This window comes from Anas acuta, chromosome 4 (assembly GCF_963932015.1).
Source record: "Anas acuta chromosome 4, bAnaAcu1.1, whole genome shotgun sequence".
Taxonomy (NCBI): Eukaryota; Metazoa; Chordata; class Aves; order Anseriformes; family Anatidae; genus Anas; species Anas acuta.
Window position 1 is genome coordinate 48,587,344 of NC_088982.1, and position 23,449 is coordinate 48,610,792.

The 23,449-nt window shown below is 37.0% G+C and overlaps 1 protein-coding gene across 14 annotated transcripts in view; it reads right to left on the reverse strand.

The window, feature by feature from the left end:
* The window catches only part of MARCHF1 (membrane associated ring-CH-type finger 1), a 296,342-nt gene that overhangs the window by 143,174 nt on the left and 129,719 nt on the right, over positions 1-23,449 (reverse strand). For all 14 annotated transcript variants that reach the window (XM_068681133.1, XM_068681124.1, XM_068681126.1 and 11 more), the window contains one exon: positions 15,729-15,807. The gene's annotated coding sequence lies outside the window, so the exon portion shown is untranslated. The remainder of the gene's footprint in view (positions 1-15,728; positions 15,808-23,449) is intronic.

The window sequence follows — 23,449 nt, forward strand, 5'->3', positions numbered from 1 at the left end:
AACATTAGTCTTTTCACTTCTCCCAGAGCTGACCGCCAGCATAAAGGATATGCTGAATTCAGACAGCAGGAAACTTCTCTAAAAAAAACCTGCACAACAGGAAGTTATTTGCTAGCCCACCCGCTGCTGGTACTGGCTATATATAATTAAACAGTATGACCAAGGGTGGCTTTTTGGTGGTGGTGTTTTTGTCTGTTTGCTTTATGCACATTCAGGTGCACAGTATATTTGAGAATACAACATGAATCGTGCACTCCATCATCATCTGAAAAAGAATAAAGACACATGCACAATTTGTGATTGAAAATTAAACCTCACAACCAGGTCCATCTGTGTGAATATCAGAAGTTTACTTTCAGATAACATCTTTCATGTTTGCTGAGCATTAGCTGCTTTGTGAACCTCAGGTGCTGGAATGCTCAAGGGACTCGAAAAAATACAAGATGCTGATTAAAAATTCACATGAATATTCATTCAAAACACTTTTTATAATGTATTTTATCAACTTCCTACAGGTGCCTATTGCTTATTATACTGCATTTTTTCCTTTATTTTATACCTCTGCCTTGAAAACTTAAAATACCACCATCTCCCTCCTATTTGCATTTACAGTGACCTCTTCCTCCTCCCCTCCTTCAGAAATGCTTGGCTAGAGTTTTATCTCTGGCTAAATACTCGCATTCCAAGAACTACCATTTCTCTGTTGTTTACATATATAAATATACATTCTATTTCATAACCAGCTTTTACTGAAAATAGTTCAATAACAGAAACCTTCTATACTGAGGAAGTTTTTAGTCTTATGTCCAGTCTGCATGTTGTTTGGCTTTGAACCTTCTCCTACTGCTTCAAGAGGAAGGATGTTTCATTGTCAAGATGATAAAGATGCTGTTAAATTAGAACAACAAGGAGTTTGAAAAGATCTGTGGAGATTTACATTACAGAGGTGGCAAATTCCCTTTCAGCCCAGTGGCTTTGACCCACAAAATTTCATAGCCTCATAATTTTAAGACCATATGCAAGTAAGATGTATTATGCTTCCCTTAATGCTATGAAATAGATTAAATGAATTTTAATACTGAGATTCATTTTACCTTAAATTGTGATTCAGGCATAGAATTAAATAATTTTGAAAACACAGACTTCGCATTCTTGAAAAACTCTGTTTAATAATGAAATATTTCACAAATTTAAGACTAAAATCTGAGCCATTGTAAGTGGGTACCAATCCTAAATTATTGCCACCTACTGTGCAATTTCTACTTAGAAGGAAGTAAATTCAGTTTTATTTGCTTACTTTGTTACCCAGTATCTCTACTTCTTTTGCTAACAAATTGAAACTGCTGTGAATTTAAATGCTGGTGTTTCATTATGTAAGAAAAGTATTGATGTTTTTCAATTAAAAAGTAAGCCCAAAAGGAACTGATGCCTGACTGATACACGGGGTCAGCAGCCTTGTTTGCCTGAGTAAACAGATATGCAAGTAAAGCAAAGAGAAGAACTTTAATGTAAATGAGCCACCAGAGGGAGCTCATCCAGCCTTCTGAGTATAATAGACTATATTGACTTTGGCAAAAAGTTAATTAAACATTTTTTCTAAGGGTTGCTGACTGAGTTCAAAACAAAGCACATTCCCTGGCTGAAACTCTACATGCCTGAGAAGTCTAATGTAATCAGAAGACATTGCTTCTTTAACAAACATGGAATACATTTCTGATTGAATAAAGATAATTAAGTTTAGAAACACATGCTACAGTGTTCTCCTACACATGAAAACATACACTAGCCTTTTCTTCCCTGTCCTTCTTTGGAATTTTCTTTATCTGGAAAAGATAAAGTATTTTAAAAGACAACTCAAAAAACATGACATTTAGTTTCACCTAACAGACGTATACCAAAAACTGAGCCACATAACCAATTGAAGGGTATTTATTTCTGATCAAATTTAATTTATTATTATGATGCTTACAAAATTCTGTAATTAGTTGTCACCCTTGGATGGACGTTGCCAGATTACATTTGAGTTGTCTACCACAATATGAGTTGTTTCGTTTCAAATTTTAGAGGACTCAGATTCAGAAAATGCATTCCTCAAGCTTCTGTTACACGGATCTGATGGTCACTAAGAAACCTACTAACATTATTCAAAGAGATGTACTAAAGTAAGAGCCAGTCAGTTTTTTACACTGTGCTCATTGATCAAGTAACCAAGAGTTTCACCTGTTACTATCCCATGAAATCAGGCGTATAGTAGCGGTAATTTGGGTGTGCGCAGGAAGACGGAGGACAACAAAATCACTTCCTCAAGAAAAAGCACCTTTCAACATACACAGTCGGACAAATCCCTGCAACTCTCTCTAGATATTTCTGCATATTATATACATTAACTATACATAATTATCTCCAATTAGTATAACTCTATCACAGACTTAAATCACATATTTGTTTGCATACCCATTATCAGCTTCCTAAAAGAATAATTAAATTTCTCTTGCAATGTTTATCTGATGTCTATCTGGATGCTTTGCTTTCAAAGATGAGATTAAAATTAATGTGCTATTACATTTATTTGTTCCTTCAAGATTTAACAAAAAACTGAACACTCCTCAATACCACATGAAAGTAACTTTTTATTGTGAACTCCTGTGCAATGTGAGGATACTACAAAAACCACCAATACTTAAGCACTGTGATAAAAGCCAACCTGAGAAGACCTGTTCTTTAAGTTTCAGTAGGCACTTCAGAGTGGCAAGCTTCCCTGCCCAGCTGTTTTACCTTTGGCGAGCATAATTTTTCATCATTTGCCCATATAATCAACAACAAGCAGGACAAAAGTTACAGCTGCTGTCCAATACATGTTATGAAGTCATCCTTCCCAATAATATTTTTGGACTAAACAAGCATAGCATCTCACTGAAAAACTGCATTTTTAAGACAGTCAGAAGAGTTCAATACAAACTTTAATTTTTAAAAAATGGTCAGATATTTTCTCCTGCTTAAAAACAGCCACTGAAATTCATTCTAAGGATTGTACTGAAGTAAGATTTACCAGCCTGCCCCCTCTCCCTTATGCTATAAGATAGCCACTTTCTTCACATCACACTCATCTTGGTATTTTGTACTGTACTCACCATATTAGTAATTACCACATAGATTTTTATGGCAGAACAATTCTAAGACTCACTTGGAATTTAGGGTGTAAAATAAAGTTTTATAAAAGCCTGTAAAGCCTCTGGTCAGGAAATAATCAGTAAATAGAAAAAGATAGCAGAAGATGAAATTCTTACAACTGTTTTCTGTTCATGGACATTTTGTGCTCACTACAACATAAATCTGTCCCTGCTCAGAAGCCCGTGTAAGACAGGTTCCCTTACAGAAGCTTGAATTTCACAGCTCCTCAAAATGCAGCAGCAGAGTGACCTCCACACACCAGCAGTGACTCTTGCACTATTTATACTCTGCAAAAGAATAGCCCCCCCCCCCCCCCCTTCACAGCTCAGCTTCATGAAAGTAAGATTGTTTTCCAATAGCTCACCATCATCGTACCAGGGCTAAGCAGCCACCTGGAAACCTGACAAAAATGAGGCACACTGCATCACCACACTGCAGAGAGCATTAGCTTATTTTGTTGTAGGACTGTCAAGTACCTTACTCAATTGTGCATGCTCAAAACTAGGGAAATCCAACATCACTGAAATGAATAAAGGCCATGGAAAATATCACTATTAGACTATACTGTGTCAGTTTAATAGGCATCAAATGAGAAACATGCTAATAACTGTGGTGTAAAAGATAAGGACTTGCAAACAATAAAACATATGAGAGAGTATTTCTGAATTCTGCATGTAAAAGCTCTTCCTCTTTGAGTAAAACTTATTTAGTGCATAAAAATGGGATTAGCCTTACGGTTTCCTCAAGATTCAAAATAAGTTAAAAGCCTTGCACCCACTGTATTTTGAAGACATTTTGGCCCCAGATTCCTTGGAAAACCCACTGTGATGGCATTTGAAAACTGTAGCCTTTTTACTTAGTAATGGATTGAATCAGTCCTTGAAAGGTTTCCTCCTTGACTGAGTTTTCTTCAAATAGAATTAAGTTAAGTGTTGGTCTTGCCATAAAAAAGGCACATTAGATATCAAACATGATTCATGATAGCAATGAACCAGTTTAGTCAAAAAAAAACAGAAATCTAAGGAAGTGATTTTGAAATGGAAACCAAACATTTCTTAAGGTCATCAAAATCTCCATTTTTCAACCAAACATTGGGGGTGGGGGCACTGTTATTAAATTCCTTCATGAAAGGCTGCATGTGTAACATTTCCATGTTTCCCAGAAGGATGAGTCTCAAAGCACCTTGAACTAATCCTGTACTTTAAAATAGTCACAAGTAATTATGCACATCCTGTTCTGATTATCACTTTTTCTAGTATCATTCATTGATAATCTTCATAGATTATTAAAATAGCCTAAAGAATCATCCCCTTCACCCCCCCCCAAAAAAAAAAAAAAAAAAAAGAGGGGAAAAAAATCAATTTCTTTAATAGCTTTTAGAATTTTGTCCTAGTTAGTTCACCTCCTCCAATAACCCTCAGCTGTCTATCAAGGTATTTTATAGTCTAAATCTCATCCAACTGGCTTTTTCCAGCATAACCAGTAACCTTGAACCAAGTTAAATAAAAAAGCATAGCTCTCTTATCCCACAGAAATTCTCATCTCAGACAGAAAGCACAGTTAAAAAAGGTACTAAGGAAACCTGAAGTGACACAACAGACAATAAGACCTATAATAACAACACAGTTACATGCATTTACCAAAAATACTAGAAACCTGATGTCTACGAGACACAAAGAAATGAATGAAGCCTCTCTGTTCTCCACTATTACCCAGCTAGGAACGAAATCCTTTTCACAGCCTGGAGACGTTGCTATCCTAACTACTTAAAAAAGAGCCACAAGATTGTGGAACCTCAGGCACAGCTATTAGTGGCACCTAAAGCACAGCTATTAGTGGCACTGGGTCAAGACTTTCATTACATTCATGACGCGAAGATAAATTTCACCCTTTCTGCTGCAGGCTGTGAAGTCCACCCCTGGATGCAACTAATTGCAGGTACAAATCTGTTTTTAGATCAAGTTCCACAGGCGCCTTACAGCTGCAATTCTGGGAACCATTTGCTTCAGAGAAGTGCTGAAATCCCCCACTGTCCCCTAAGCATGAGTTCCTGGGGGTAAATGAGCAACAAAAAGCTGAGAAGGTTTCTTCTTTGAATTACACAGCCCAGTTTACTCAACAAACTTGCTAACTGGAGATGACACACATCTAAATGTCTGGTTCCATAAGCTGCCTGTTCAATTATGGTTGTGATTTCTTCATTTAACCAACATTCACTATTTTTTTGCAGTGAACTACCGCTCCATTACAAGTTTCCTTGCAAGCTGCTTTTTAAGAAACATTCTTTCAACTGGGACACAAGGGATAAATGGAGGGAGGAAATAAGCTAGTATGTTCCAAAAAAAAAAAACCACCACAACTGTACAACCTATTTTCAACCCATGTGTGTTTTGTACATTTAGACAGGACACACTCCCCCAGGAAAAGACTATTTCTTTATATGCATGTCATACTTAGCAAATTAGAAACCTGTTCTTATTAAAATTATACCTTTTAGGCAAAATCAACATAAACAGACTTTTTTTTTTTTTTTTTTTTGTAATGACAAAGGGAGAATAAATTCACTGACTTGAAAGGACTTTTATAGTCCCTTCCACCTCCCACTTCTTGCAATAATAACAATGCTCAACTTCTGTCTGCAAATACCAGTTATTTCTACCATTCAGAGACCACAATTAATTGTGGGTGTTGGGGTATTTTTATTGCCACAACCAAGGCAGCCGATAGCTATGAATCACATTAAAGTAAACAAACTAAGAATATTATAGATACAACCTAATAGGATCAAATCAAAGCTTTGCATAATCAACAGAAGGGAGACTATGGAGGGTGAATGGGCAAAAATTATGCTAAAAACCCAAGTGAAACAGAAAGCCTGTCATGTATTTCTCTCTCCATTTTTTGAGGAAACTGTCACTGTTTTACAGAGACAGCTGTCACAAGGTCATAAATATTCACTGGGAACACTCCCAACCCATTAGGCTCACTTACACAGTCAGAATCTACAAAACTTCCAGCTGTAGAAATAGAGATGAGAAGGACAGGCCATTTAATTGGGGGAGATGAATGAAGAGCAAAGAAGGAGTCAAGTAATGAATGATACAGAGGAAAAGTAGATGAACTCTGTCAGGATGGAAACCAGGAAAGGAAGGGCCTATTAAATGAAACTTTAAGGACAAAAAATCATAAACTGTAAAAGGATGGAATTCTCTTAAAGCACAACATCACAGCCAAGAATTCAGTGGCAGGTTGTAGGTCAGGCCACTGTGACATTATGAATCAGGAGACAACTAGATATTTTGTTGGGAGAAGCGTTTCTAGGATACGTTGGCAAAATCTAAATTTAGATCTTAGATAAGACTAGGGAGAGCTTATAAAATAATAATTTTTAATTATTACTGGTTGTGAATACATTTCTCTGGTTGGTTTCACATTTGCCTGCTTCAAAGTTTTTACATGGCATTGTTCCAATTTATAATAATAATACATTACTACAGCTGTACTGAAATGTATATCTCAAGTATGACAAAACTATTACTCGTGGTGACATTATTAAAGCACATCTCTGAAAGCTGCTTTATGTGGACTATTAAAAAAAAAAAAAAAAAAAAAAAAAAAAATTAGAGAAATTTTCCAGAGGAAAAAAAAAGAAAAGAATGACTTAATTCCTTTTAATCAGTTTCTCCCATTATAATTCTGTTTCTGCGTAAGTCTTCTCTGTTTTGGATATTCAGCTCCTTTTCAACAGAGACTGTTTCTAGCTGGTTTGCAGGACTAACTCTACAGATCCCCCCATGACCTGCTTGACCAAGACTACCTGATTTTTGCTCAAGGCATTTCTCATCTGCCCCCTCCCTTCATCCCCCAAGATGTCACTTTTTTTTTTTTTTTTCATTTTCATTCTGCAATTCTGTCTTCTGTTTTAAAAAGCACAACAAACTTTAATAATATTAAGGAACTGTGACTCTAGGAAACTTCTATCCTAATTTAATCCTCTACCACAAATACCAACAGTGGTAGAACCATCATTTCTCCTCTTTATTTTATTAATCCTTTCAAAAGCTGTCATGCAGCAATGCAACCATGACTTCACATTTGGCATTGATACAAGAAATCAGGAAGGGTATAGGGATTTTTCTTCCCTTTAGCTCACCAAAAATAAAGAGTATGAGTCCAGGGCTCCTCTGCCTGGGAGTCGTGGTAGGGTCTGTTTGTAGCAGATGACAATAAGTCATCAGTCTAGTCCCTAACTAACCACAAAGCCCACTGGTGCTAGAACACAGACTGGCATCTCTTGGCAGCTTTCCCCTTCAAGTTCAGCTCCTTGGTTGCATTTGTACATCTGCAGGACCTGGCAAGGCCTGGGACTGCAGCACCAACAGCTGTGCTACGCTAGGAATGGGAGGTGGTGATCTTGCACAAAACCTTGTTTTAAAGGTCTTCTACACACCTCTGCATAATATGTATATATGTGTGTACATATATATATATATATATACACACACACATATTATGTACACTGCTGGGCTAGTCATAAAAAAAAAAAAAAAAAAGCTGTTTTAATAGTTAATGTTCGTAGTGAACAGAAAGCTGCGGACAGCAGTGCAGACCAGATTACATACTTTTAGACTTCTTACAGTGATTGATCACAAAATAAAAAGGAAACATTGTTATTGACACTGTCATCTCATCAGTTTGACGGGCATTTCAGATTTATTTTTTAGTTAGTTTGCTGCTTAAATAACCCTTCTGGTTATAGTCATGGTCACTTTGAAACTATTACAAAGCAAGACCTGTATAAAAAAGTCTATATTAGAGTACGAGGAGCACAAAAGTCATGCAGAATCTAAAAGTTCAGGCAACCTATCAGGGATTACTGCATAGTTGAAAAGCAGTGCCCTTACAATGCGTGCACACACAGACACAAGATTAAAAAAGGCTTCCAGCCACATAGACCTGACATGCATCGAGAACTAGTTATTTGTGAAGCAAAAGCACCTCTTAACATTACAACTCTGTTTTCTATCTAGTAAATTCTTATGACTCACGCAGTGTAGCTTTATTCTGAACAGACTACAACAACAAACTGCAATCAAAACAGTTACAGAATTATGAATTTGCCTCTCCCATTGATGTTTAAGCCAAGAAATCATACTTTTTTTTTTTTTTTTCAGGAAACTACAGAAGTGGCAGCAGAAATGGAGACTCTTTAGACCATTCTCGCATGAATCAGCCCATAACAACTGTGGTGGCTTTGGTCCATTACATTGACAAAATGCTTGCAATTATCCTCAGAGGCTTTGTGGAAGGCACGGGAAGCCACAGGCATTACAGCTCCCCAGACTGTATCAGTAAACTCTGGCAAGAGTGAACCTGCAGAAAGCCATTTCCCATGACTGTCGCCCTTAAAACTGCCTTCAGAGGAGGAAGATGCAATGCTTCGTGCCACATCAACACAAAGAAAGAAACCCTAAGTCACTTCTCGACCCACACGAGGTTTCTCGGGAGTGCTCTGCTGCCACTTGGCCAAAACAAGCTGCTCCCAGCTCCACAGGTGAACGTCCCAGGGCAGGGGTTCAGGAGGGGCTGCTGAGCCTCCTCTTTCTCCCCAGCAGTGCAACCCTTCCACATTGCCCAAACTACTGATACAGGAGCTGAATCTTTTGTCTGTTGTGAGGCCAAAACGCAAGCTTTTTGTCTGAAGCCAGCTACTATGAGATGCAGATGTACAGCACAGCCATACCCTATCTCAGGTACTAGCAAAAGCGTTGTTTAGATAAGAGCAGAAAAATAAATAAGGAGCAACACATTGATGCTGAACGACTAACAAAAGATGGCTCACAGAGCTATTACAGATTAACACTTCTCAGGTAAACAGGAGCTATTCCAAGAAAAGACAGTTTAGTGGGGAAATTGGTTCAAAGATGATTTAATGTGTAAATGCTACCATTTCGGGTGGAACAAACATAAAACTGAGGATGCTAATGGGTAACCTGAGCAGTTTGGGGGAATTATACTGATTCTGTAGGTACAATACGCCTTTTTATCAGTGTAAGGACAATTTTAACCAGTTAGCAGGAATATAAGTAATGGGTGGCATATTGATCATGAATGAGTATGTGCTAACAGAACTGCACAAAACCTGACTTGTGAGGTTGAAGCACCTGCACGGCACACCATGAAGCTGGCTGACCGGCACAATCCGTACTTCAACCACTGGCTGCTGCCGTGCTGCAGAAATCAGGGAGCCTCTCAGATACAAACCTCAGCTGGAAGCTACAGGGACTAATGTAATTTCCATCTCTGCATTTGTGGCTCAGAAACTTAGCAAAACTCCTTTCAGCTTTGTATTATTAACACCTGAGGGATGCTGCCTTTTCCTCCTCCTCACCCCCACTTCCCCATATCCAGCATCCCCAATGATGTGCCCCAGGAGTGAGTGCATGGATATACATTTACCAGTTGCCAGATCTATTTAGCATCAGGAACAGCAACACCTGCCTCAAGAAGCTTGACTGATGCATGGGAATGAACACACTATGGTTTATTACTATTCTAGCACATGTCTGAGTGCAGATACAACGGAAGCTCAACTTTGGTCCCCTTCACAACTCACATGGCAGAACATCAAAGCAGAAGAAAGCCATGAGTATAGCGATCATCAATTTGCAAGGCAGCTTGCAAAATTCTCCAGCTTTCCTTATCTCCAGAAACTAAAGCAGGCCTGGCTACTGGCTCATGAATGCTGTGTCCAAATCACTAGCACTGTTTCAGTAACTACGCATGCATGCTGACACTGCCTGAGATGTAGGAAGTTTATTTCCTCGAGCAAAACATTGACTGCTTACTGACCCAAGTTATAAAATATTCTGGGTTAGTTGCATTCACACTTTTTTCCTGTGTCATCAAATTTAATTTGTAAGACATTTTTTCTTGACCATTGCTTTCATTACTCCTGGTACAAATTTGGTATCAAGTATTATAAAAGACACAAAAGTTTCTCGAAGCCTGTCCCGTTATTTCACCCTCAGCAAACCATAGCTGCGTCTGTCTGATTTTAACAAGGCATGAAATTATACCTCAGCAGAGTAAATTAACAAGCAACACCATGAACAGGTGTTGTATTTCTTAGTGTCATCAGTTCAGATAGATCAATTTATATTCCTCAGTACATACTTTATTTAAAAAAAAACCACTCTACGTAATGAAGTAAAGGATGAAAGACCTTTGCAATAATTTTATTCTTCTTATTCTGGCAAGATAGCTTTGTACAAGCTTATGGTCAGGAAGATGCTTACAGTATGCAGAAATGCTAAAATTAAAACTTGTATTCCCCTGAATACATTCACAGAAGCTGACACAAAAGTGTAAGCCAGGTAGCATATGAGATTAAAGTTCAAGTCTAAGTTTAGTTCAGAAAGACAAAAGAAAGACACAGGGAGAGCAGTGGAAGACTCATCTCCAGTGACCACTGAAACCTTAATTAGAGCTGTGCAAGACACTCCTTGGAAATTAATTTGCTCTTAGGGTCTCACAGTCTTCGACAATAATAAAATCAACTCTGCTCTTCACCACTGCCATATGAAGTTTAAATTCTTACTGTTGATTTTGGTAGTGTACTTTTGGCTTTTCAGCTGGGTTAGTTTCATCTTCTGTAGGAAGATCTCTCATCAGGATCTCCAAAAAAGTGACCCTATCCTGTATTCTCAGTGGAAAAACAAGAAAAGGCATTTCAAACTTTTTTCCCAGGGTATAAGAAGAATAGAGGGAAAAGCCAAGAGCTCCAGAGATCCAGAATGGGATGTATTTAGAGAAAATGAGGAACTCTAATCATCGTGCATCAGCAAAGGTGCCTTTCACAGAGAGGAACAATTTACCATGTTGTCTGTGTAAACAGAACTTTTCTGCTCTTACTTGTGTCAGAATGCATGGCTTCTATAAACATACAGAAGTATACTTTGTGCTACTGTTTATTTTACATGGAGTTTATTAAGATAGCAAAGGATTTGGTATTTTACAGGCACAGGACAGAAGTGTCAATGGTCACTAGCTAAATATAGAACTCAGCCACAGGGTGAAAAAGGGTAGAAAAAGATTTCTGTTTTCTTATTTGTTCACCAGCTAATATTAATAGAAATTAAATATGCCAATTCCCTTTGGAAGAAAAATGTAATAACTACTAAGCTGATAATAATGAAATAATTGCCACCGTTACCTACATATCTCAGTAAGTTATTTAGTTACTTGTGTGTGAAAGGCAGTTATACAATACTTACCAATGTATTTGTAACACTACCAGATGCAAAAAAAGTGTAGCAAATACTTTGGTCAATATCCGAATTAGCAGTGTGGAATTATTCTAGCAGAAAGACTTGAGACAAAGAACTTGGAGCTCTCTCATGTTTTAAAATGTTCCATTACTCACTTTCAGCAACCTGCACTCAGAATATATAACCATACCCCTATTCTTCCCTGCATGCTGTCTGTTCTCTGTTTATACCAATATGACAGTCAAATACATGAATTATAAAATCAGCTGCAGCCTTGAATACAAAGCTACATATATGTTGCTTTGAGACATGCCTGTGTGATATTGTCCCTGGTTTCTTTAACAGGTAGAGAACAGATTTAGCACTGAATACAGAGATGTATAGGATGTGAAATTAGCCAGTACAGCCATCTGTGAAAATAGAGTGCTGCCATAGCTTCACTAATATATTGACAACCAATTAAAAAAATAATTGAAAGAAAACAGAACCAGGATTGCTTATCTACAGTAAGATCTAATTGATTAAATAAGGTATGTTATTCCTTCTGGCCTGCCTATAGTACCAGTCAGAAGTTATTCCAAACAGAAAATACCCTATAACTTCTTCTGTTAGGCCCTTATTAGATCAACAATTAATCTCTAGAACCTTTTCTCCTCTTATTCTCAGTCTTTCTCTTTGAGGTGTACTGTCAGAGTGAGCAGACGAGGAAAACAGTATGTACAACACTTAAAAAAAAATCTGTATTGACTGATGTCAATCTTACAGAACTGCTAGTATGTTTATCTAATCATCTTGCAAGCTTCTTCCTGCTCAGATTATCCAGTAAGAATTATTTGCAGAAATTCTCAACAATATCCTTAGCATTTTCAAATGCCTACAGTTAAAATTGCACAAACAGACAATTAAGAAATTAAGTTCTTGACAGCACTTCAATACAAATAGACCAGAGGAAAAGTACATCCTCCCCTCTGTAATACCACCACATACAATCCAGATGCACAAAACAGTACTTCAGTGTCCTGGCGAAGTGATGGAGTGGTGCCTTTGCTCATTCTTGCCAGAACACCTGACAGCACAAGCACTACAAGCGCAGATTACAGATGGATAAATGTCCACTAGTGGTAAGGACGAGTGACAATTATATTTCTGGAGCAGCAGGTTTCAGAGAAACAAGCTGTAACAGCACTTCCTCTGAAACACAGTTCTTTAGCCCATGTGAATAAGAAGCAGATGTTTTTTGGCATCCTTAGTTGCACTGCAACCCATCTCAATTCTCAAATCCCTGGTCTCCAGCACAACCTGCTATGCCATACAAGAATGATACCACATGAAGGATTTTTACATCATGTGTACAAGCCATCTTCAGCACTCCTGCAAGTGAATTTATACCTAGAGGAGAGTGCTCTGTACAGTCGCAAAAATTATAACAATGAAGGTTAGGACTACGGTACCTTTGTTGTAATTTATAAGTGCGCAGACTCCATTAGTATCTAGTGTGTGAGAACATTCGCTCTTAATACACACCAGAAAGGTTCATTGGCATTTAGGGGGAGTAAATATGGGATAACTTCTTAGGCAAGGGAAGAAAATATGACTTCATGCTTGCATATTGCCAGGTCTCTATCCAGACTTCAGAACCATCTACAACTATATTGTAATTGACAACTAGTATTTGAAATCAAAATAATAATAATAATAATAATAATTGTTGCAATTCTGATTACTCATCAGGCAGATTCAGTTTTGATTTCTGTGACAGGCGTCTGAAATCATAAAAGCTGGTATTCATGTCTCGTAACTTTAACCAGCTGTAATTTCAGCATGCAACTCAAGGCAAGCTACTCTAAAAGTGGGGCTGCAGGCAAGTTACCCTCAGTACAAAACCTAAAGCATGAATAAGATAGCTGATACCCACACATGCAACGCAAAACTGAGAAAAGCAGAAAGAGGAGGACTTTGCTCAGCTAATAAAACAGCATACGAGCTGTATTATTCAAGCAGTGGTTGAGACCTAGCATCTCTTTTCATGGCACTGACTAGAAAACAGTAGAACAGACTCACATTTAATATACTGTAATGAACAATAATGCACTACTAGAGGAAAAGCTCATTTCTACATCTAATAGCTTCCAACAGCTAGCTTGTAAAATAAAAAAAATCCATATAATATAAAAAATCCATATAATAAAACATAAGTTGTTTTTTTTTTTTTTTAGTATCTATATAGATCTTATATATGGTCTATACCTCATATTTTTGCATCCAAAACATAGAAGATTTCAACAGTATTGTATGTTTCATGTTCTATCATATGCTTGTACAAGCATTTTATACCAGGGAAAAAAAACATGCACTTTTTGTCTGGAAGGCTACACATGTACATTATAGTGCTCAACATGTAATACAGCTCTCAGCTTTAGCATCCTATCAATGAAATGACTACTCTCCATGTTCTCTTAAGACTTCTCCAAACCCATTTCTGTATTTTGTCCCATTGCCTAACCTTCAATGAATACATACCTAAGTGTACCTCATATATACACACACACACATTTGAAATACATGCATTTCTCAGGCAGATGCAACGGAATGAAGAGAGAAATTAAAAAGAGAAGATAGAGTTAAAATCAGTTAGCCAATTCTAACTCCATCTCACATCTGTTCAGTTTATTTCTAATGCTACTGTTAAGATGCTGGAAATCCACTTGCCCAAAGCATACTAGGTAATTAAATCTAGCAAAAAATAACAAAAATGTGACAAATTCAGATATTAAAGCAGTGTTATCAGAGCAGCAGTTTCCCTTCTCTTTTCCTTAACTAATCATTGAAGTCTTGAAATGTATGGAATACCCTCTCCAGAGTCTTTGATAAAACCAAAGGAAATGCTTCAATGTTAATACACTTAGGATAACAGAGAACTAATACAATGAAGACGATGTCCAATTTTTACTTTACAACACAAAAAGCAGAACTCAGATTCGAATTTCTAACAGATATTCTTGTATCTGCACTTAATTTGTGGTTGTTTCAGCAGTTAGAATAGTGAAGAAACCCTAAGACAATGAATTACTTTTTCAAGAAAACTAGAAATAAATCAAAACACTTTCTGATGCTTCATAAAGAGCTTGAATTGTGGAAGATTAGCATTTGCACATTTTAATTTAGTTGCAGGTTGCTGCAAATTCCCTACACAATGCCCAGAAGTAGGCATTGCTACTTCTTTCAGTGTTAGATACAAAAAGGAACAGTTATTTTTGAAGTATTAACAGGTATTACCAACTTTGAAACACTAATAGGTAATACTGTCCCTTCTAGAGTTTTCAAGAACTTGCTAATTAGATCATGCTTATTTAAATTATAATAATTATACAACGATGAAAATTAATATACTGGTTGAACTCCAGCTTGCAAACTTTTCCTGTAAACTCCCTATTTCTTTCAATATATATATTTTAGATGTATTTATATATAATGCCTATGTATGAACCATTACAATTCCCCACCACATAGTTTATTTTCAAATAATAAATCTTGACTGGGACAAAAAACTTTTGAATTCTGTTCTCAGCTCTGCCAGATACACGAAGCTGCACAAATCAATAGTCACTCTGATGCTTTTGTTTCTTTGTGCAAAATGGAGCTTCTAACATTTCCCTTGTAGTAGTGACCTGAGGGCAAGTTGATCTCTCTCTCTCACTTAAATATTTTGACGTAGACACCCAGACTCAAGATGAAAACAGAAGTTTAAATTCTTAAGTGAAGCTTGTTAAGCCATGTATAGAAAATTAAATGTCTTCTCTATAGCTTAAAGAAAAGTCTTTGCTATAAATAGCAAGACTGTAAATGGTACTATCATAGCATTTAATAACTGTGGGAAAAGATAAGCATTCTGTAACATGTCTGAGTCACAGCAGGCATCTGCATGTGCTATCTTGGCTAAATAATTTTTGAATGGAAAAGTTTCATACTCTCATACAAATTTGGTCATTTTCTAGCTTTGTTCAGAGTTTCTGAAAAGTAAGTTATTGCAGTTTAGCATGCACCAAACTGCATGTGTAACCTGCAATGATACAATATAAAAAAATTAATCATTAGATTCAAATAATTAAGATAAAAATGTCTGCTCTTCACTGAAATACAGTAAATTAATAATGGCAGGAGTTCAACATAAGGCCCTTGGCAAGGCTTTTTTCACATTCAAGTTGCAAGTCAAAATGCTAAAATCAATCTTTTTCTCCAGTAATGTGAATATAACTTAGTATTTAACAACAGAAAATAAAAACTTACAGGCAAAGAAATCTTTTAGCAAATTTCTGCTATGACAGAGCTTCACATGGCCCTTCACATTACTTCCTGGTTTCATTTCCTGGAACAAACAGAAACAAGACACATGTGAAACTAGCTATATCATACTGAAATGTCATATACGTATACACAATAGCCTTAAATCATGCTATGAAATAAACTTTGAAAAATATTTTAATACTGGTGTCTTTCAGGCGGTACAAATCTAACATAACACTTCTGGATTTGAAAGGTAGTTTTAATTAATGTTTGCCAACTCCTATGCCCAATACTGACTTCCATCCATCTTTCTGTAGACTCTCAAATTGATTTGAGATTAATTTTTCATCTCCCTAAGCACAAGAAAACCATACATGATTTTCCATTTGCTAGCCGTACTAGTGGAAAAGACCTTTTTGCAGCCTCTTACATACAGGTGCGAGCAATTTCAAAGCAGTAATCGAAGTTTAATAAAACAGAAAGACCAAAATATATAATTTGTTCACTAGTAATGTTTTTACAGATGTTTTTTTTGCTAAATAAAAAGTAAAATATATAGTAAAGATCTGTCAACTCCAAAGGACCTATTGAGCTTGTCCAACACCCTGACAGCTAGCTGACCGTGACCCAGCAATGTGCCCTTACAGCAATGCCCCACAGCAACCTGGGCTCCATTAGGATGAGTGTCACCAATGTGTTGAGGGAAGTGACCATTCCTTTCTGCTCAGCACTGGTGAGGCAAAATACCAGTCCCAATCCCAGGCTCCACAGTACAAGAGAGATGTCCACACAGGAGCAAAAGGGCATGAACTGACTTGGGCATCATCTGTATGAGGAGAGGCTAATAGAAATGAGGGCCTTGACCTTTGAGAAAAGAAGGCTCAGAGTGACCTTATCAATGAGTATAAACATCTGAAAGGGTGCAGAGTAAGGAAGGCAGAACTAGACTATTCCCTGTGGTATCCAGTAAAACGACAAGAGAACACAGGACCAGAGTGAAATACAGGAAGTCCTGTTTAAACATATGTTTGTTTGTTTTTCCACTGTGAGTGTGGTCAAACACTTGAAAAGGTTGTCCAGACTGGTTAGAGAATCTCTGTCCTTGAAGCTATTAAAACCCAACTGGACAGAGTCCTAGACAACGTGTTCAAGATGACCCTGCTCTGAGCAGGCTGTTGGACAAATTCACTAGGTCCTTTCCAGCCTCAACAATTCTGTGATCCTGTAAAGTGCTTTATTTAACTCATCCCTGGTTAAAATAAATTGAAAATAGGTTATAATTAATCACCCATGAAATGTCTTTCCTGAGGTGCATGAAAAAAACAGCCAATCTCACTGTTCTTTACCTAGTGTAAAAGGCTTGCAAAGGTTATAGTGGAAAGCTAACACCACACAGTAATCCTGACATTCTGATCCATTTAACTGTAGAACAGAGGCCATAAAACTTTCCCCGGTAATTCCTGCCTCAAACTTTCCTTGTTTTCTTTAACTACCTTAAACCAGAAGAAAATACATAAATATATAAATTCTGGAAGATATTCACATGTGATATTTAAAGTGGATTACCAACAAACACATCAAATGTATTTTGTTTCATAATGAAAGGATATACCTGAAAACAAACACACATTACTCTCTAAAGAATTCTTTAACAGTGCTCTAGAAATGTCAATCAACCAAATGATGTTTGGTGGTATGGTATTTCCTGGTATTTCATAGTAAATCAAAAAGATCGAGAGTTACAGGTGCAGTCATGGGTTTAGGATTGCATGAACCAAGGAACTGGTTCAATATATGTGCAAAAAAACACCCATGGAGTAAGCTTTGTAACTCAACAAGATGAGAAGCACAGATACACCACAGGTTAAAAGTCCAAAGATTTGTTTTTGTTTTTACTGACAGTGTATTACTTATGGAAAAAATCCCTTAGCAGTGTCAGTCATACATCTTCATGAGAGCAGATTTTCTTATTTTTTTCAAAAAAAATATACGTTTGCTTGTTGGTTTTTGAAAAAATATGACTACAAAGTATATTTCAAATTCTCTGTTTTCCTGGAGAAAAATTAAACAGCATATGCCTATTTTATTCATTGCCAGAGAGAACAAAGGATATGCGTTAAAGAAGCATACAGTACATTTCTATACATACCCGCTCTTACAAAGACAGGTTGCGTGTATCCCACCACATGGGTGGGTATCTTTTGTGTTCGTGTTGCTAAGGAAACCAACACTGTGCCAAACCACTACAAACGTATTCAAGTTCTTAAACAGGGTAGGTATTATTTTATTTTTTTTAAACACAAAAATAAAGCTAGCATATAAGGCTACAGAAGAGCTCTCAATTGCCAAGAGCATGTTAAGCCAACACAATTATAATGTCTGAAATACAAAAATTTTCTACTCTGTGGTGTTTGTGTACTTAGACGTAACTTCAGAGGCTCGTCCAAAAGGCAGTAGGTTACAACAAAGCTAGGACATGACTGGTTTTGCATATGACAGAAGATGGGGCAGATAAACTCTGAAATTTTCTTTGGCTTGTTAAGAAGTCAAAAACTTTAAAAAACCTTCACTACTGATCTATTCACAATGGACAGCTGTTTAAATTGAATTGCATAAAGTAAAATACCATGAAGATACACTATCCCATTTAATAAAAACAGAACAAGTTTGCTGTGAAGAGCTGTGTTTTGCAAGTTGTTAGCAGTGTACCCGTTAGAGAAGGACAACTCAAGGAATTATGTTACATAGACTTGAGTTCATGTTTTCCTGCTGTTTCACAGAACATTACACAAGCTCTATTCAATACCTGTATCTGTTTTATCTATCCTGGTCCATCTGCTCTGCAAATGTTCTTGCAAAGCAGTTTCCCATAGCAACATCAAATATCACATAGACCCAGTCTTCTCTTGAAGCACTTTAACTGATCCACTTCTGAATTTCAAGCAGCATCTTTTTTTCTTGCAGTACTTAAGTAAACAATAAATAAATGGAGTATTTCATCAAATGTAAAACACACATGAATGAAAGTCATACCCATGAGTATAACCCTGGAAAAGCCCACAGTGACTGCCTACTTTGAGGCAACTTCAGTTAGATCACCTACAAACCATTAATAGCCCAATTTTTCATTCTCTTGTGTACAATGATCAAAGAAACCAAAATAAGAGGAAAAATTCTCAATACATTTTCACACAAGATAAAAAAAAAATAATAGTAACAGCAACTTCCTAAAAATACCGTACATTTCACCTGAGAATCTATCTTGAGAATCCCTGCTCCACTTTTAAGAAGTAGTAAGCATACATAAGATTGATTTTTAAGTGAAGATGTTCTGAAAAAATCTCTTAAAATAAGCACTCGAGAAGTCAGTAAATATCATAAATTAATTTTGAGCACACTAGTTCTGTGTGTTTATGGAGAATCTGTAACAAAGTTGTTGTGCAAGCTATAAATTAAGGAGTTAAGCAGACCAGTTTTCCTAATTGCTAATATCTGCATTTTAGATTTGTCTATCTAAAACCACCAGAAGCAGGTAGGAAAAGGCCCTACAGTAAGTGAAAAGGCAATCAAACTTTCTGGGTCACTTTTGTACCACTGCACCGTATTTTATAACTTTGAGCTACTTTAACAACATACCTAATTATGTAATCTCAGAACCAAAATAAACAACTAGATGCAATTCTCGATATTTTTCTACCAGCATCACCTCCTTTCGCCTATACATTTTCTTGGGTTACTCTTGGTCTTCCCCACCCATTCTCTTTTGCCCATTGTGGAATTTGGCCCTAAAACAGACTGGCTAGATCTCTGGTCTGCACAATGAAGTTCTTATGTACAGCAGCTCTGATGCTCTTACACGGAAAGGCTTCTGTGCATGCCTTCAACATGAGTAATACTAATGGCTACATAGCAAATCTGGCATTTTAAGACAGCACAGAAGAGATCCACAACAGGAGGACCACGCAGCTCTCTGCTGCACATGCATGAAGTCCAGCTCACTTCACTGCAAGCATTGCTTGGCAGAAAAGCTCAACATACAAATACAAAAGCCCACTGGTTGCAGATAAGGGCACCACATGAAATCTCTCTCTCTATTTAAAGCTACAATATTACAGTGAGGTGAAGTTACCTGCAACCTTCCTGATGATTTTATAATACCAAATTGGCCAAAATACCCTGCCTGCAATTACCAGCAGACACAACTTCCAACAGATGCATTTTATTACTACAGTCATGAAAAACAAAACAAAACAAAATATATGCTCAAGTTGATGAGCACTATGTTCATGATTTCTAACACATCGTTTCTTTCTCAAACAGGAACAAGTAGCAGCACTTCTACCATCACTCACTAAGGCGAGGCTAAAACCCAGTAACTCATTCTTTAGTTGTATGAACTTAGCAGTGCACGTGTTTTATTATCCTTTATTGTATATAACTTATTTTTAGGTTTGGTTTTCTTATAAACTGATCTGCACATTTAAGACAAGAATTTCAGCCAAATCTACAGTGGAAGTTGTGAGCATATTAATACCAGTTTTCAAACCACAATTTCTCGGTATTTACTTCTCCACATTTCTCTGCCTATTTTAATATACCATAGTATAAAACATCAGACATAAAATTATCAATAATAGTCAGCTTCATTACATGCAACAGATGTATGTGAACTATAACTAAAAGCTAAAAGCAGACGATGTTTTGAAAAATATTTTTTCAAATATGCTACTTCAAAAGTAATGATCTAAACCAAGAATAAAATATGAAGTCTTTAAGGACTAACATCTTGCTTTTTCTGATGGTGTCTGAAAGACTATAAAGCCTTTAAATTATTAGAATCTATTCTAGAAATGGCTAAGCAGCCAGTACCGTATTCATTTATCCTTTGTCCTTTTAAGCTTTCAGGGTGCTGTGTAGCCATAGTAACTATCCCTTTCCTCTGTGAAATCCATTAGCTGGTTTCAATCTGGATTTCAATACTACCATAAAATCAAAGCCAAAGATTAAAAAAAAAAAAAAAAAGATTAAAAAAGATTCCTGAGACAAGTGTTTATTTTAAAAGCAGTTTCTGCATCTTTATGCTTTATACATAACAGCAAAAGAAGCCGAAAGGTTAAAAGGACATCAAAAGATAAATTCAGAATGAATTTTGAAGCTTGGTCACCATCAGGGATGACACAATACCATCTCCAACTAGACATGACAGAATAAGCTAGCTGTCATTCACATTAAGCCAGTCACTGCAACTGGCCGGCTGGCCATCAACCCCTTCCAACAGCAGCCTGAAGGTGCAAGTATTAGGAAACTGCAAGTATTAGGAGACAGACTCAGATTTGCACTGCAATTCGAATGACAAGAAATGGAAAATCTTGGATTCTTCTTCCACACAGACAATTTTGAAGGAGGGCAGGTGCTGCAGAAGGATAAGCTTTATCCTAGGTCCTATTTGGATGAGTTTTGTCACGACATCCCTGAATGACTTCAACACCAGTTCGGTCCCAATACCAGTTACAGGCAAACTGGCCTAATAAGCATTGCCTCTGTTTGCTTGAATCCTTATTACCCCCAGTGACTCCTGGGGACTAGGAGGAGCTACACTTTTCAGCAAGGAAGAGGCAAAGGGTTGGAATATATTCCACAGGCCACTAGTTGAAAAATAAACGATTCCTTGAGTCTTCAAAGTATTGGGTATTAAATTCCTTCACTAAAAATTTTCACTGCCTCCTCAGCTGTTGAACTGTTAGTTCCAACTCTGTTGATTTGATTTCATACTTCCACCCACTGCTGCATAAATAGAACCAAACATGACTCAGACAAAGGTGAAGTATCTACCAAGGTAAGAAAGCTTTATTAGCAATTTTATCTAGCATCAAATGTGTTCCACTTATGATGGGATTGTAGAATACTAAAAATGTTTCTAAATTCAGACAGTGTTACACAAAGCAGTATTTGAAAAAAATTACTTCAGTGTACAAAACATGAAGATACACTCCTGTCCAGTGACTTGGCATAAATAATGGGTGTTGGCATTAAGAATATTACCAAAGAAAAACACAGGCATAAAATAGGAGCAAGTTCTTTTGTCGCATGTCACAGAAGGAAGAAAAAAAAAAAAAAGGTGAAATTTCTTTTGCTTGTTTTGAAACTAAGGCATGCTGGAACCAGGATGGGCAGAGCCCCTGTGCACTGCCCCCAACAGAAGCTGAAGTGTGCCTGATCAGGCAGAGGAAAGGGAGGATTCCCTCTAACAAGAAAAAATGAAGAAATACTGGCATTTTATTTCCACTTTCTAGCTCCTTATTCTGCTATTGCTGTTTTATAACAAGCAACAACACTCAAGAGCAAGGCCATGTTCACGTAGTGTTCACGTAGGATAAAGAAGGTTCACATGGTTATTTTTGAGAGGCACTCAAAATTGCAGATAGGTGATCACGCTTGCATTCAACTGAAGAAAAACAAGATTTCATGAGAGTTACCTGAATCCAAAAATACTACTTTTTTCCCTCTAATGTAAAACTCCTGGCTTTTTAAAAGTTAATAGCAAAACTCCCACACACTTCAGTGGGGGCAAAGCTTTCATACTATACATTTTTGTGACATATGAGGGAATTAAAGGTGATGTTTCCTGTCACTATGGTGGAGGACAAAGTCATGTCAGAATAGCTCATGTGCCTGACTTGGCCAATTCTGTCCTCTTCAGCTTGTCCCCGTTCTAAAGCAGAAGGGCAGCACATTCACAGGTCACTCTGTGAAGCCCAGGAGCAGCCCCAGCCTTTCCTGGGAGTTCAACACAACAAAAGATGCAGAAAATGCCTCTTTGCAAATATTCTTTGTGCTGTCTTTTAAACAAAACCAGAGGGAGTCTGGTTTTTACTTTAGAAGGCAGTAAGCATGTTGTGGAAGGCAGGGACATTCATAACGGTTAAAACATTTTGATACGACACAAGAGATCCACTTTCAATTTTATCCTAAGCATTGAGATATTCAAAGCCACAAACCTGACTACTTTAAAAAAAAAAAAAAAAAATCACCAAACTTCATCAGTGATAAGCGTGCTGTTTCATCCAGTCAGGCTATAGAGAAATGTACTTTCTATGCACATTGGCAGTGCCATCTGTGGACAAAAATCTTTGGGGAGGAGAGCAGGACACACTGGTACTTTCCTTTTTCCACCCAGTATTATTGCTGCAAAAGGCTTATGAAGGAAGTGGCACTGATGGGACAACTCACAAAAAAATAAATCCAGTACTGGGAACAGAAATTACCTGAAGGTGGAAAGCTGAAATAAAAATTCAGAAAAGCTGGAGATTTGATACAATCTGAATAGGTGTACGTGCTCTCAGACAACTTGCAAGTATTGCTACAAAACCCACTGAGAGGTTCTGCAAGCAGTCCAACTTAGAACACCTTGAAAAACAGAGGTAATTTTCTACTCCCACAGGCTTTGTACCAAAATACTGAACATCATTCTCTTTGAACCCGCTGTTTTTGTAATTTCACTATTTACCTAAACTTTTTCCATAAAAAAATTTCAAAATTCAAAAGCTATTGTTCCATCCTTTTCTAACTGATTTTCTAGTTTATTTAATAAAACTAAAGAAACCCCAAAACTTAAAAGCCACATATTTTCATAGCTTCAATTTTCACTGTATTAAATTCTAGGGGTTTAATGCCTCTAAAGCCCTTAGAATATTCCGCAAGCCTTATATGATGAGGTAGACATC